The sequence below is a fragment of the Talpa occidentalis genome, unplaced genomic scaffold (assembly GCF_014898055.3).
Source record: "Talpa occidentalis isolate TD23 unplaced genomic scaffold, MPIMG_talOcc4v2.1 talOcc4.2, whole genome shotgun sequence".
Classification (NCBI taxonomy): Eukaryota; Metazoa; Chordata; class Mammalia; order Eulipotyphla; family Talpidae; genus Talpa; species Talpa occidentalis.
Genome location: NW_023602073.1, coordinates 19840980 through 19854236, shown reverse-complemented (window position 1 = coordinate 19854236; position 13257 = coordinate 19840980). Strand labels below are relative to the sequence as shown.

Here is a 13257-nt window from a genome sequence, read left to right as displayed (position 1 = left end):
AAGGCAAGAAAAGAAAGAGTAAAATGGAAAGGAAGGAAAGGAGAAAGGAAAAAAGGAGATGGAAAGGAAAAAGAGAAGAACAATGAAAGGACAGAAGTGATGATCAAAAAAAAAAAAAAAGGAAGAATGAAGAAAAAGACAAAAATGACCAAGGATAAAAAGCAGAATGTTATGAAAATAGATATTTAAAGGGTTTGGAATAAGGTCTTCAACCCTGGGAAAGAGATTGGAAAAAAGAGCTAGTTCACAAGTCCAGTAACTTGCAATGATGCAGATTGACAAGATAATACCTTTTTATTCCATCTGTGAAATCTTGAGTAGGGTAACAATGATGACCTTCAGTTTCCTTTTGTCACAAAATTTGGCCACTGTGTGCTCTGCCTCATTGTTATGAGCTGCTGACTATGTGAAATAGTCTCCCCAATGCTCCCTTCACATCTTTATTCCTCAGAGTGTAGATGATTGAGTGTAGATGATGTAGGGGATTGAGTGTTGGCGTCACTACTGTATAAAACAGGGAGATGAATTTACCATGAGTGTGGGCAAAGGAGCTGTTGGGCTGGCTATAGATCACAAGTCCAGTCCCAAAGAAGAGAGATACTACCATCAAGTGGGATCCACATGTCCCCAGGACTTTGCACCAAGCCTTGGCTGATCCTTGCAACTTCCCTGACTATTAATCGCTAAGGCATCACTATCAATGATAATGGCAAGAAGAGCAAGACTACTGAAGCAATGGACACTTGGACTTCATTCGCATGGATGTCCACACAGGCAAGCTTAATCATTGATGGAACCTCACAGAAGAAATTATAGATGTGCCGTTGTCCACAGCGAGGCAGCTGGAGGGTGACAGTGCTCTGGATGAGAAACTTTCCTATTCCACATAGCCATGCCCTGTCAGGGCCTTGCATACGCTGGGATTCATCACAGTGGCATAGTGCAGAGGTTTGCACAGAGTAGTATAGCGGTCAAAAGCCATGACCACCAGCAGAAGACACTCAGCAGAGCCTGATGACAGGGCCACATAGAGCTGGACCACACAGCCCAGGACTGTGATAGTCTTGGATGGTCCCCTGTGGTTCCACAGCAGCTGGGGGACAACATTGGTGGTTACACAGATATCTACTACAGAGAGTTGAGAGAGAAAAAAGTACATGGGTGTTTTGAGCGTAAGGTCAATGGAGGAGACCAGAATAATGATGATATTTCCCACCAGTGTCAGCAGGTAGGACACCAACACCACCACAAAGAGTATCTTTTCCAGACGGGGCTGGTCAGAGAAGCCCACCAAGATGAAGTCCCCTTTGGCACTGCTATTGGTGATGCCCATTACCTGTACAGAGACAGAAAGTATTAGAGGAGCTTAGAAAGAGGATGCTGTTTGGCCACTGACCACAATATCAGCCTTTTCAAAGAACTCTTTGAAACACTGACTTTGAGAGAATTTGCAGCCACCTTTGGGGCACACTGCCCATTGTCCTTCAAGAGATTCAGATAATGACATGAAGAACAGGACTTTGGAGAGAGAGGTACAGGAAGGCTAATTGGAAAAGCAGAATATTCTTCTCATAGATAACCTGGTACAATCTGAGATAGAATTTATCAAAGAAGGAAGAAAGTAAAAGAAAGTCAGAAGAATAAGAATGAATTTAATTAGTTTGTAGAATGAATTTAATTAGTTTGTAATTCCATTATATGTGGAATGGAACCATGAGGTTTCCATCCAATGACTGGGAATAACTCAGTGATATCAATTTTTATTATTTTGCAATAATATATGGAATAAAATTTCAATATTTCAAATATAACTGAGGTGGGAAATTTTTTTTCAAGGAATTTTATTACATCAGTGACACTCTGAGAAATATGGAGGCTATTTTTTCCAATTTAATTTTCCATATTGCAGTGAATTCAGGAAAAAAAATGTTTTCTTTTGAGTTCTATTTTGGAAAGAAGGGAGTTTTCAGTTATCTTACATTGAATGAAGAGATGGTTGAATGTAAGTGCAGGGAATAAGAATCAGAAAAAGGTGAATTTTTAGGTGGGAGGAAAGAAGTTGCTTCATGGCACATCAAACAGAAGATTTTTTTTTACCTCCTAAGATATTAATGAGAACAAGACCTTTCAAAAGACCAAACAGTTATAAAGGCAAAAGTTGATGCATGCATATTCCCAAAGAGTCTCACTGTACTTCATTTTAGGACAAATAGCACACACTATCAGCCAATCACTCAGATATCATGATTTTTTTCCCGAGAAATAACTGAAGGTTTGAAATGGTAGAAATTAATCGTGGAAATAAAATAGATGAAGTAGTTCTCTATGATCAATTCTTCATATCAATTAAACTCATGAAAAAAGTACAGCAGAATTTCTGGAAAAATTCAAAGTCAGTGCAGGGTTAAGTGATGGATCTAGATTTTAAAACACAGCATGAAGTCACTGTCATCCCTCAAATCAGCAAAATAGTAAAATGAGAATATAACAGTAAAATGAGAACAGAAAAGGAAAATAATAATGAAATGAGAACACAAACAGACCACACAGGAGCAAACCCGTTTATATATTTTTTCTAATTTAATGAAAGTATTCACAATTTTGTATCCAATCACACAAGCACAAATACATACATACAGGCATAAATCCTTCCATTTTCTCATAAATTTCCAGTTCCTGTTCATTAAGCTACCCCAAAAAGAAGTCATCATTCTTACCAAAGAAATAAATAAAGCCAGATTGAGGTCATTCTTATTCTAGTCTCTTTAATGTGCCTCAGGTTCTACTTAACCTTTCCCAGGCTATGGGGGATTTTCCCCGTATTTCTATTCCTCCACTTCCTTCTGCCCCAAATACAAATATCTCAACAAAAAATTACCAGGAGAGATCAATTCACATTCAAAAAATGATTCCTTATTCAGAAGTATATTTGTAAGACTATGCTCACTGAAGGCTTATAGAAGGTTATAGTCCACATTTTGTAGAATTGAATGTCATAATATATCATATGACTGTCCCTATTCAGAGGTACAACAATTTTAACTGGAGTCTGAATTTATAATTATAAGTTAAGAAACAAGCATGGCACAGATGCGAAGCCAAGGCATCCATACAAGTGAGAAAGACAAGTGAGGAAGTTTGTCACCTTCTTTTGCACACAGATCATCTCACTTTAACATAGAAAAGAACTTGGATCCATCGGGTTCCAATTATTGTTACCTGGAAATGAGGAGTTAGTGGCTGAGGTGCACATATTGCTTGTAGGGCTGTTATTGGAGTGGAGATTCCTGAAGATCAGCTCATCTGGAAAGACTGGAGAGGACATAGAACATTAATTCTGAAAAGACCCCAGGGACCTGGTCTTCTAGTTGGCAGTATTGCTTGTAGGGCTACTATTGGAGTGGAGATCCCTGAAGATCAGCTCATCTGGAAAGACTGGAGAGGACAGAGAACATTGTTTCTGAAAAGACCCCAGGGACCTGGCCTTCTTATTGGCAATTAGTAACAAGCTCTGTAGTATCTACAGAATTGTCCCAGGAGATCATTCTGAAAGAAAAAATGTTCCCCTCTGACCTTGCAATGCTGTTTAACTCTATAGCAAATCACAGAGATATTTAACTTCTTTCCTCACACCCTCACACCATTGACTTGCAGTCTCATTTCTGTCATCATCAATATTAAATTTGTAACATCATTATTACACCATTTATTATTCATACAGGTACATATGTATTATCTGTGTCTGTTGATTGATAACTTCAAATACTTTTCATCACAAACAAATTTCTGTCACCTTGTCCTTCATCAAGTCTACCTTGCAAAACTTCAGGACTAGAACATTTCAGCAGAGGCTTCCCCCTCAATAGTATAGACAAACATCTGACCCTGGACAAAGATAAGAAATTGAATTGAAATATGGCATTAAAAATACTTGATTTTTCTTGACTTTAAGTTGATTCTTGGTTCTTCCCAGAAATATGTCTCATGTTTTCTGTTTGTCTCTCCACTTTCATGGCACATATTCGAGAAATTCTTAAATACTCTGTATCCCACATTTTCCAAACAGATTCTCTTTCTTGTATTCTAACTACCAAGATGAAACCATGGCCCCAAAAAGGAGACTTCTTTGACTTTCTTCTGCCTCCTGTAAAATAACCTATCATCCTTCATACTATCCTTGACCAATATATTAAGGAACCTCTATTTACCTCAGAATAATCCTTCTTCCAAGATTTTGAGTCTTGATGGACATTTAGGTTGCATATATCCCTTCAAATTAGTGATTTTGTGTTCTTTAGGTAGATACATAGGAGTGGATTGCTGGATTCAATGGTAGATCTATTTTTTCGAATGTGAGGAACCTTTATACTATTTACCATAGGGAATGGACCAGTCTATATTTTACCCAACATTTCTCCAGATACTTGTCAATGTTTGTTGTTTCTGCATATTGTTGTTTGCCAATTTGTTTGTTTAATATGAGCCATTCCCAGTTGACTGAGGTGGTATCTGACTATGATTATCATTTGTATTTTCCTGATGATAAATGAAGTTACACATTTTTTCATATATATGCTGGTCATCAGTCTATCTTCTTGGGAGAAGTGCCTCTGCCAATTTTTTAATAATTTTCTTTTTTTTTAATTTTTATATTCCCCATAAAATTGCAACCCCAATTTTGACCCCAATCCCTCTTTCCCTCCCCCCCCACACAAAGAGTGTCTCTGGTTCATAGTTGTTTGTTGATTTTGATTTTTTTCTTCCTTATAGTTATTCTTTTTCCTGGTCCATATATAGGTTTTCTAGATTCCCGTTATGAGTGAGACCATCGGTATTTTTCTTTTTCTTTCTGGCTTATTTCGCTGAGCATGATCCATTCCAGCTCCATCCATGTTGCTGCAAATTGCATGTGCTTATCTTTTTTGAATGCTGAGTAATATTCCATTGTGTATATGTACCACATCTTCTTGATCCAGTCATCTATTTTTGGACATTTGGGTTGTTTCCAAAGTTTAGCTATTGTAAATAGTGCTGCTATAAACAGAGGAGTGCAGGGGCTCTTTGGAATCAATGTTTCTGTGTCCTTTGGGTGAATACCTAGGAGTGGAATTGCTGGATCACATGGAAGCTCTATCTTTAGTAGATTGAGGACTCTCCACACAGTTTTCCATAGTGGTTGGACCAGTTTGCACTCCCACCAGCAGTGCAGAGAGTTCCTTTCTCTCCACATTCTTGCCAACATTTGTTGTTGCTAGTTTTTTTAATATGTGCCATTCTCACTGGTGTAAGATGGTATCTGATTGTAGTTTTGATTTGCATTTCCCAGATTGCAAGTGACGTTAAACATTTTTTCATATGCCTGGTGGCCATTTGTATTTCCTCTTCAGAGAAGTTTCTTTTTAGCTCTTCTGCAAGTAAAGGACCTATACAAAAAAAAACTATAAAACACTGTTAAAAAAAATAGAAGTAGACACAAAGTAATGGAAAGATATCCCTTGCTCATGGATCAGAAGAATTAACATTATCAAAATGGCCATCCTACCAAAAGCAATTTACAGATCCAATGCTATTCCAATTAAAATTTTGCTGCGGACCAGCACAGCAGTAGACGATGAGGCCGTCTCAGGGTTGAGAGAAGCGCGAAGGGTGGTCAGGAAGTCGGCGAAAGAAATGACAAACAGATACACTTCAAGAGAGAGTGTAAATCTGAGTGCAATTTAATTTGAGTCAGTGGTCAGCATATATATGTTTTTCTAAAGGCATAGGATCGGTTATCAGTGAACTAAACCAGCTGGCTCATAGGTTTAGCTTATCATTGACAGGGCAGTGATCTACGTCCAAAGTTACATCTGGACCTAGTCACATTCCTAAGTAGTCAGGCTAATAATTTTTCTTTTGTTCTATGTAATTACTTTTTTGTTTTAATAACTATTCACTACCACTAACTTATTTTACCTTTTATAATGCAATGCTTTTTTATTAACATCAAAGCTATCAAAGCTGAGCATATAACCTAGAAATTACTAACCATTTTATTATTACACAAAATTTAGTAATGTTTCATTTGAATTAGCCTAGTTATTAAATTAAGTATGTTTTTTAATCAGCAATCAATGACCTTTTTAGACCTGGAAAAGAAAAGATTTTAGAAAGACAATTATAGTAGAATAAAGTTTGTGGGCCTTGAGAAAGCGAGATAAGGTTCCGTGTAGTCAGCATCCCTTTTAAGTCTTTGTGGCAGCTTCTGGTAGTTGTTATCTCTTGGCAGGTATTCGGCTTCTCTGCATCTTAGGGAGTTTGCTGTTCTCCCCCTGCGCGCATGGTTCCTTGCCCACGCCGGACCTCAGGGACCATGGCAAACAGCCATTAGCCCTGAAGGTCACTGCAGGGGGAGGTGCAGCAAAATTTCAATGTCATTCTTCAAAGAAATAGAAAAAAATATTGATGAAATGCATATGGAGCCACCAAAAACCCCAAACAGCCAAAATCCTCCTGAAAAAAAAGAAGAGAATAGAGGCATCACTCTCCCAGATTTCAAACTATACTGCAAAGCCATAATCATCAAAACTGCATGGTGTTGGAACCAGAAAAGACACATGGACGAATGGAACTGAATAGAAAACCCAGAAATAAACCCACAGATCTATGGTCAACTAATCTTTGACAAAGAATCAAAGAATATGCATTGGAGCAAAGAAAGTTTGTTCAACAAATGGTGCTGGGAAAACTGGGTCGCTACATGCAAAAGAATGAAGCTTGACTACTACCTAACACCATGCACAAAAACCAACTCAAAATGGATCAAAGAACTAGCCATAAGACCTGAAACCATAAAATATATAGAAGGAAATATATTCAAAACACTACATGACATGCACCTCAAAGACATCTTTACAGACACATCACCCAAAACAGTGATAGTGAAGGCAACCATCAACAGCTGGGACTACATCAAATTAAAGAGCTTCTGCACAGCAAAAGAGAAAATAACCAAAACAAAGAGAAACCTCACCCACTGGGAGAACATTTTTGCACACAACTCTAATGATAAAGGACTGATCAGAAAAATCTACAAAGAGCTGATGAGACTCAACAAAAACAAAGAAAATAATCCAGTCAAAAAATGGCCAGAAGAGCCTCTGCCAATTTTTTTAACTGGGTTTTGTTTTCATTTTGTTGAGATGTAGGAGTTCTTTGCTAAATCTTAGGCAATAACCCCTTATCAGATGTATGATGTGCAAATATTTTCCCTCATTAGGTAGACTGCTTATTGTTTTAATGATAGTATATTTCACTGTTCAGGAGCTTTCTAGGTTGACCTAGTCCCATTGTTTATGTTTGCCTTTGATGTCTTTGCCATTGGAGTCAAGTGCCCAAAGACATCCTTAAAGCCAATGTTGTATCATGTCTTACCTAAGCCTTCTCTACGTATTTTATAGTTTTCAGGTTTTTTTTAATTATCAGAGTGATGTTTTATTCAAGATTTATTTTTAGAGATAAGGAATCCACGAGAGAGCTAAAAATAGCCCAATGCCAACCGGTAAGCTGGCACAGAAAAGCCCAAGCATGCTTAAAAAGCATACACAGATAGTGGCTGCCTAGGTCCCCATGCCCATGACCTAGGTTCATGGGGAGATGCATGAGAACCATCACTGAGATGAATGGCCCTCACTGAGTAATCAAAAACCAGGTGCTCAGGCACGGGAGGCAGGTGCAAAAAGCGCCATTTCTGCGGAAACTGAACAGGGTTACCACCCACACCCAGGATCTGAGGGCTTTGGAACTGAGACCTGGAGCATGAAATTCGGGGTGTGGGATCCCCATGACATACCACATAGGTCAGACACAGCACCCCACCATGTTGAGCCATTCCACACCACCCCCACTCAATTCACAAAGACCCAAGGGGAAAAAGCCCAGCTCTGGAAGGATACTAGGAAAGATCACTGGTGCCACCTAGTGATCAGAACAAAATCACCAACTTCTTAATATTTGGAAGCCAGGGTTTCCAAAACCAACCTCAGGCTCTGAGAGGTGGTGGGCCACACAAACAGGGATAAGAAGGGAAACAAAGCATAGAGCAAGACCTCATTCTGGAACTGAGATCTAGGCACAAGATTGGGGGAATGGGATAACAGTGGGCACTGCACAGGATGACAGCCGTTTTGGATCTGAGACCCTGAGTTTGAGAACTAGAGCGCAGAATTCAGGTCACAGGATCCACACAGCTGCGGGCACAGCACAGGATGAACACGGGGCAACACAGCACCCAGTGTGAGCAATAGCCCCTGTGTGGAGGTGCTCCCCTCTTCCCCTCTCTTTCTCAGAGAACTATAGGAGAAAAAGCACAAGTCAGCAAGTACAGGTCCTTAGCACCACCTAGTGACTAGAGCAAAATCAACAACTAACTGATTTCCTGCTGGAACTGAGTAAATACGGAGGAAGGGAGCTGTAAAAGACACTGCCTAGCAACACAGCGACAGTATCAACACCCAAGTGGAGTTTGGGCTTACCAGTGCTAGTCTCAGTCTGGTAAATAGTTTTTGACACCCCTGAAGGAGAAATCCAAAGTAATGCCTGCCAACCCCAGTGGCACAATGTCCCAATGCATAGAACAAATTAGAGCGCCAACAGCAGGGAGAAGCAAAAATACAAATAACCAAGCAAGCCTGCAGGAGAAGGACACATCACAAAAAAGAAAATCAATCACCAGAGCTCAGCAATGACATGAAGAACTTCTTTGCCTGTCAGATAGAGAATTAATAATCATCATGATTAAAAGTATAATGAGATGAGACAAATAATCAATGAACTGAAGAATGAAAATGAGACCTGAAGAAAGGAAATAAAAGAAAAGGAGGAGACTAAAAGATTACTGGAGAAGACAAAGAGCTCTTGGAAAAGCAATGAAAACAGAACTGAGGAAATGGAAGAATGGATCAATACTCTTGAGGGTACAGAAATAGAAAGAACCAAAAGAGAAAAAGAGAGAGAAGTTCAAAGGAAGAAGAATGAGAATATTCTTAGACAATTATCAGACTCCATGAAGAGAGGAAATATAAGAGTTATAGGCATTCCAGAAGGAAGGAAGAGAGATAAAGGATCTCAGATATTATTCAAGAAGATAATTGAAGAAAACTTCCCAAGTATGAAAAAGGAGACAAATATAGACATGCAAGAAGCAAGAACACCCAATTAGCACAGTGAAAAGAAAACTACAGCAAGACACATAATAGTAAAGCTTGCAAGAGTCCAAGACAAAGAAAAAATAATGAAATTAGAAAAAGAAAAGAAACAGATAACTTACAAGGGAAAATCAATCAGGTTAAACTCAGATTTCTCTGAAGAAACACTACAGGCAAGAAGAGAATGGAGTAACACGTTCAACAAACTTCAAGATAGCACATGCCAACCAAGAATACTTTACCCTGCAAAGCTCTCATTCCTCTATGAAGAAAAAAATTTAACCTCCTCAGACAAACAGAAACTCCAGAAATTCATTACAACTAAACCCCCACTCCAAAAAATTCTACAAGTCCTAAAGCCAAAACCGAAAGAGGAATGACCAAGAAGAAAAGAATAAATCAAAGAATAAAATCACAAAAAGCAAAAAAAATGGCAAACACAGATGCCAACATATAAATATTAACTCTAAATGTAAATGGATTGAACTCATCAATAAAAGACACAGAGTAGCATGCTGGATTAAAAAAAAAAATCCATCCTTCTGCTGTCTGCAGGAAACACAGTAAACCACAAAAGATAAACACAGACTGAAAGTAAAAGGCTGGAAAACAATCTTACAAGCAAATGGACCAAAAAAGAAGGCAAGAACAACTATACTTATATCAGATGAAACAGACTTCAAACTAAAAAAAGTAAAAAGAGACATAGACAGACACTACATTATGATCAAGGGGACAATACATCAGGAAAATATACCACTCATCAACATATACTCACCAAAAGAAGGGGCACCAAAATATATTACACAGTTATCAGCTCTAAAAACAGATATTAAAGAACATACATATAAGTGGGAGACTTCAACACTCCATTCTCACCAATGGACAGATCAATGAGACAAAAAATAAACAAAGACACTAGAACCCTAAACAAAGACATAGAACTCAAGGACTTAACAGACATCTATAGGACACTGCACCCCAAAAAAATCCAAGTACACATTTTTCTCAAGTGCTCATGGATCATTCTCCAGAATTGATCACATACTGGGGCCACAAGACAAACATCAACACATACATGAAGATCAAAATCATTCCAACTATCTTCTATGATCATAAAGTTATCAAACTAGAAATAAATCATGAAAAGAAAACAAGACACCCTCCCACTTCAGATTGAAATCCACACTACTGGAAGACCACTGGACTTATGAGGAGATCAAAGAAGAAATTAAAAAATACTTTGAGTTGAACAAGGAGGACATCACCTTCCAGAATGTATGGGATGTAGCAAAAGCAGTAATAAGAGGAAAATACATACAATACATGCTCACATCAAGAAACAAGAAAGAATTCGAAAAACAACCTAATCTCATATCTCAATGAGCTAGAAAAAGAACAACAACAAAAAAAAAACTTGAAAGCCAGTAGAAGAAAGGAAATAATAAAAATCAGAGCAGAAATAAATGAAATAGAAATTTAAAAAAAAATCCAAAAGATCAATGAAACCAAAAGTTGGTTCTTTGAAAAAATACATTAAATAGAAAAACCTCTAACCAGGCTCACAAAGAAAAATTGGGAGAAAATGCATATAAGATGAAAAGGTGGATCAACATGGCAGTGAGGAAACGCTGCGAGTAAGATCTCCCATTAAAAAAAAGTTAATAGGGAGGAAAAGCGGCAGGTCTCAGTGAGAACTGGGACATGGAAGATAAATGGAAGACTCCAGCAAACTACCTGAAGAAGAAAGTTGCCATAAAGAGGACTAGAAGGGAGGAAAGCTCAGAACCCTGCTACCCTCCCCCACCCACAAAGTCGGCACTCTCTGACCAACAGAAAGGAGGAAAAAAAAAAAAAACAGAAAAACAACCAATAAGAACAAACTACGCATCAAGCAGGACTGTGAGTGGAAAGGAACTATTTCAGCCACCACACCCCGTGAACTGGAGATGTGGAGAACCCTACAGGATTCGCAGCGGAGGTGAGCAAACTGCTTCAGGCGCCATTAGAGAAAAACAAAGACTCCCAGAGACCTACAAACAGCCAGGGCCAGCTGTGCGGAAAAGCCACGAGCTTGAAAAGCAAACGCGGATCGCGGCTGCCCAGCTCCCCACCCCTGCGACCTAGGCTTGTGGGGAGATGCGCATGGGGGCCCTCACAGAGGTGAATGTCCCTCACTGAGTAATCAGAAACCAGGCGCCCAGACATGGGAGCGGGGTGCAAAAGGCGCCATTTCTGCGGACACTGAACTGGACTACAGTCTGTGTCCTTGACCTGAGGGCTTTGGAACTGAGACCGGGGGCACAAGATTCAGGGCGTGGGCTCCCCACGACGGTAAGGCACAAGGCAGACACAGCACCCCAAAGCCGTTGAGGCTTTCCCCACCACTCCCACTCTGTTCCCCATCCCACGTGGTGAAAAAAACAGCTCCACAAGGACACTAGGAGAGATTTCTGGTGCCACCTAGCGACCAGAAAAAAAAATCACCAACACCCCATAGAAAAGGGACCTTTCTTCAGTAAAGGCTGCTTGAAACCAGCAGAAGGCCAGTGGTGAGCTGGGAAGTTCACCCACACCAGGCCCCTTCTGACCAGCAGTCCAAGCCCAGAGGGGGAGCGGGCACCCATGACAGGGGCAGACCTGGCGTGCAGAAGAGTGTACCTGAGACTGGGTGCGCAGGGAGTGCGTCCCACATCACCATTTTAGACAGGGACATTTCTTAAGTAAAGACTGCCTGAAACCAGCAGAAGGCTCTCTCAGGATCCAGAGGTGAGCTGGGAAGTTCACCCACGCCAGGCCCTTCTGGCCTGCAGTCCAAGCCCAGAGGGGGAGCAGGAGCCAACCACCGGTATAGACCGGGCACGCAGGGAGTGCGTCCCGAATCACCATTTTAGAACAGGGACATTTCTTCAGTAATGACTGCCTGAAAACAGCAGAAGACTCCCCGAGTAGCCAGAGGTGAACTGGGAAATTCGCTCATGCCAGGCCCCTTCTGGCCTGCAGTCCAAACACAGAGAGGGAGCGGGAACCCACTGCCGAGGCAGACCAGGCATGCAGGGGATTGTGTCCCCGCATCGGCATTTTAGAACAGGTACCTTTCTTCAGTAAAGACTGCTTGAAAATGATAGATAGTTCCCAGAGGAGCCAGAGGGGAGCAGAGAAGTTCACCCAAGATGCCGGCCAGTCCCAGCAATAAAGTGTCCCAATGCATATGGTAAATTAGAAAACAGACAGTAGGGAGTAGAAGAACGACACGCAACCTAGCAACTCCTCAGGAAAAAGCACACCACAAAAAGAAAACCACCACCCAGAATGCAACGACAGTAACTTGGAAGAACTTCTGAGCCTTCCACAAAGAGAATTTAAAATTGCCATGATTAAAAAAAACAGAAGTCATAAAGGAAAACAATAAGGGAAAAATAATCAACAATCAGAAGAAAGAAATTGAGTCCCTAAAGAAGGAAGAAAAAGAAATGCAGGAGATCAAGGAATTAATGGAAGCACTAAAGAACTCTGGGAAAAGCAATGAAAGCAGAATAGATGAAATGGAAGAACCAATAAGTACTTTTAAAGACACAGAAATAAAAAGAACCAAAACAGAAAAGGAAAGAGAAGTATGAAGGAAAAAGAACGAAGAAAGACTTCAGGAACTATCTGACTCCATGAGGAAAGGAAATATAAGAGTTACAGGAATACCAGAAGGAGAGGAGAGAGATGTAGGGACAAAGAAAATATTCAAGCAGATAATTGAAAGATAACTTCCCAAATGTGAAGAAGGAGCTGAAAATTGATATACAAGAAGCAAGAAGAACACCAAACTTCCACAACGAAAAGAAAAATACAGCAAGACACATAATAGTAAAGCGCCAAGAATCCAGGACAAGGAAAAAATAATGAAGCTGACAAGAGGGAAGAAACAGATAACATTCAAAGGAAAACCAATCAGGCTGACATCAGACTTCTCCGAAGAAACACTACAGGCAAGGAGAGAATGGAGGGACATAGTTCAACAGACTCCAAGAAAACAGATGCCACCAAGAATACTCTATCCCGCAAAACTCTCCGTCCTCTA

General features: G+C 40.0%; 1 pseudogene; it reads right to left on the bottom strand.

Annotated features, from left to right (window-relative positions):
• Positions 1-388: 388 nt before the first annotated feature.
• Positions 389-1333, bottom strand: LOC119253560 (olfactory receptor 2G3-like; annotated as a pseudogene).
• Positions 1334-13257: the final 11924 nt, after the last annotated feature.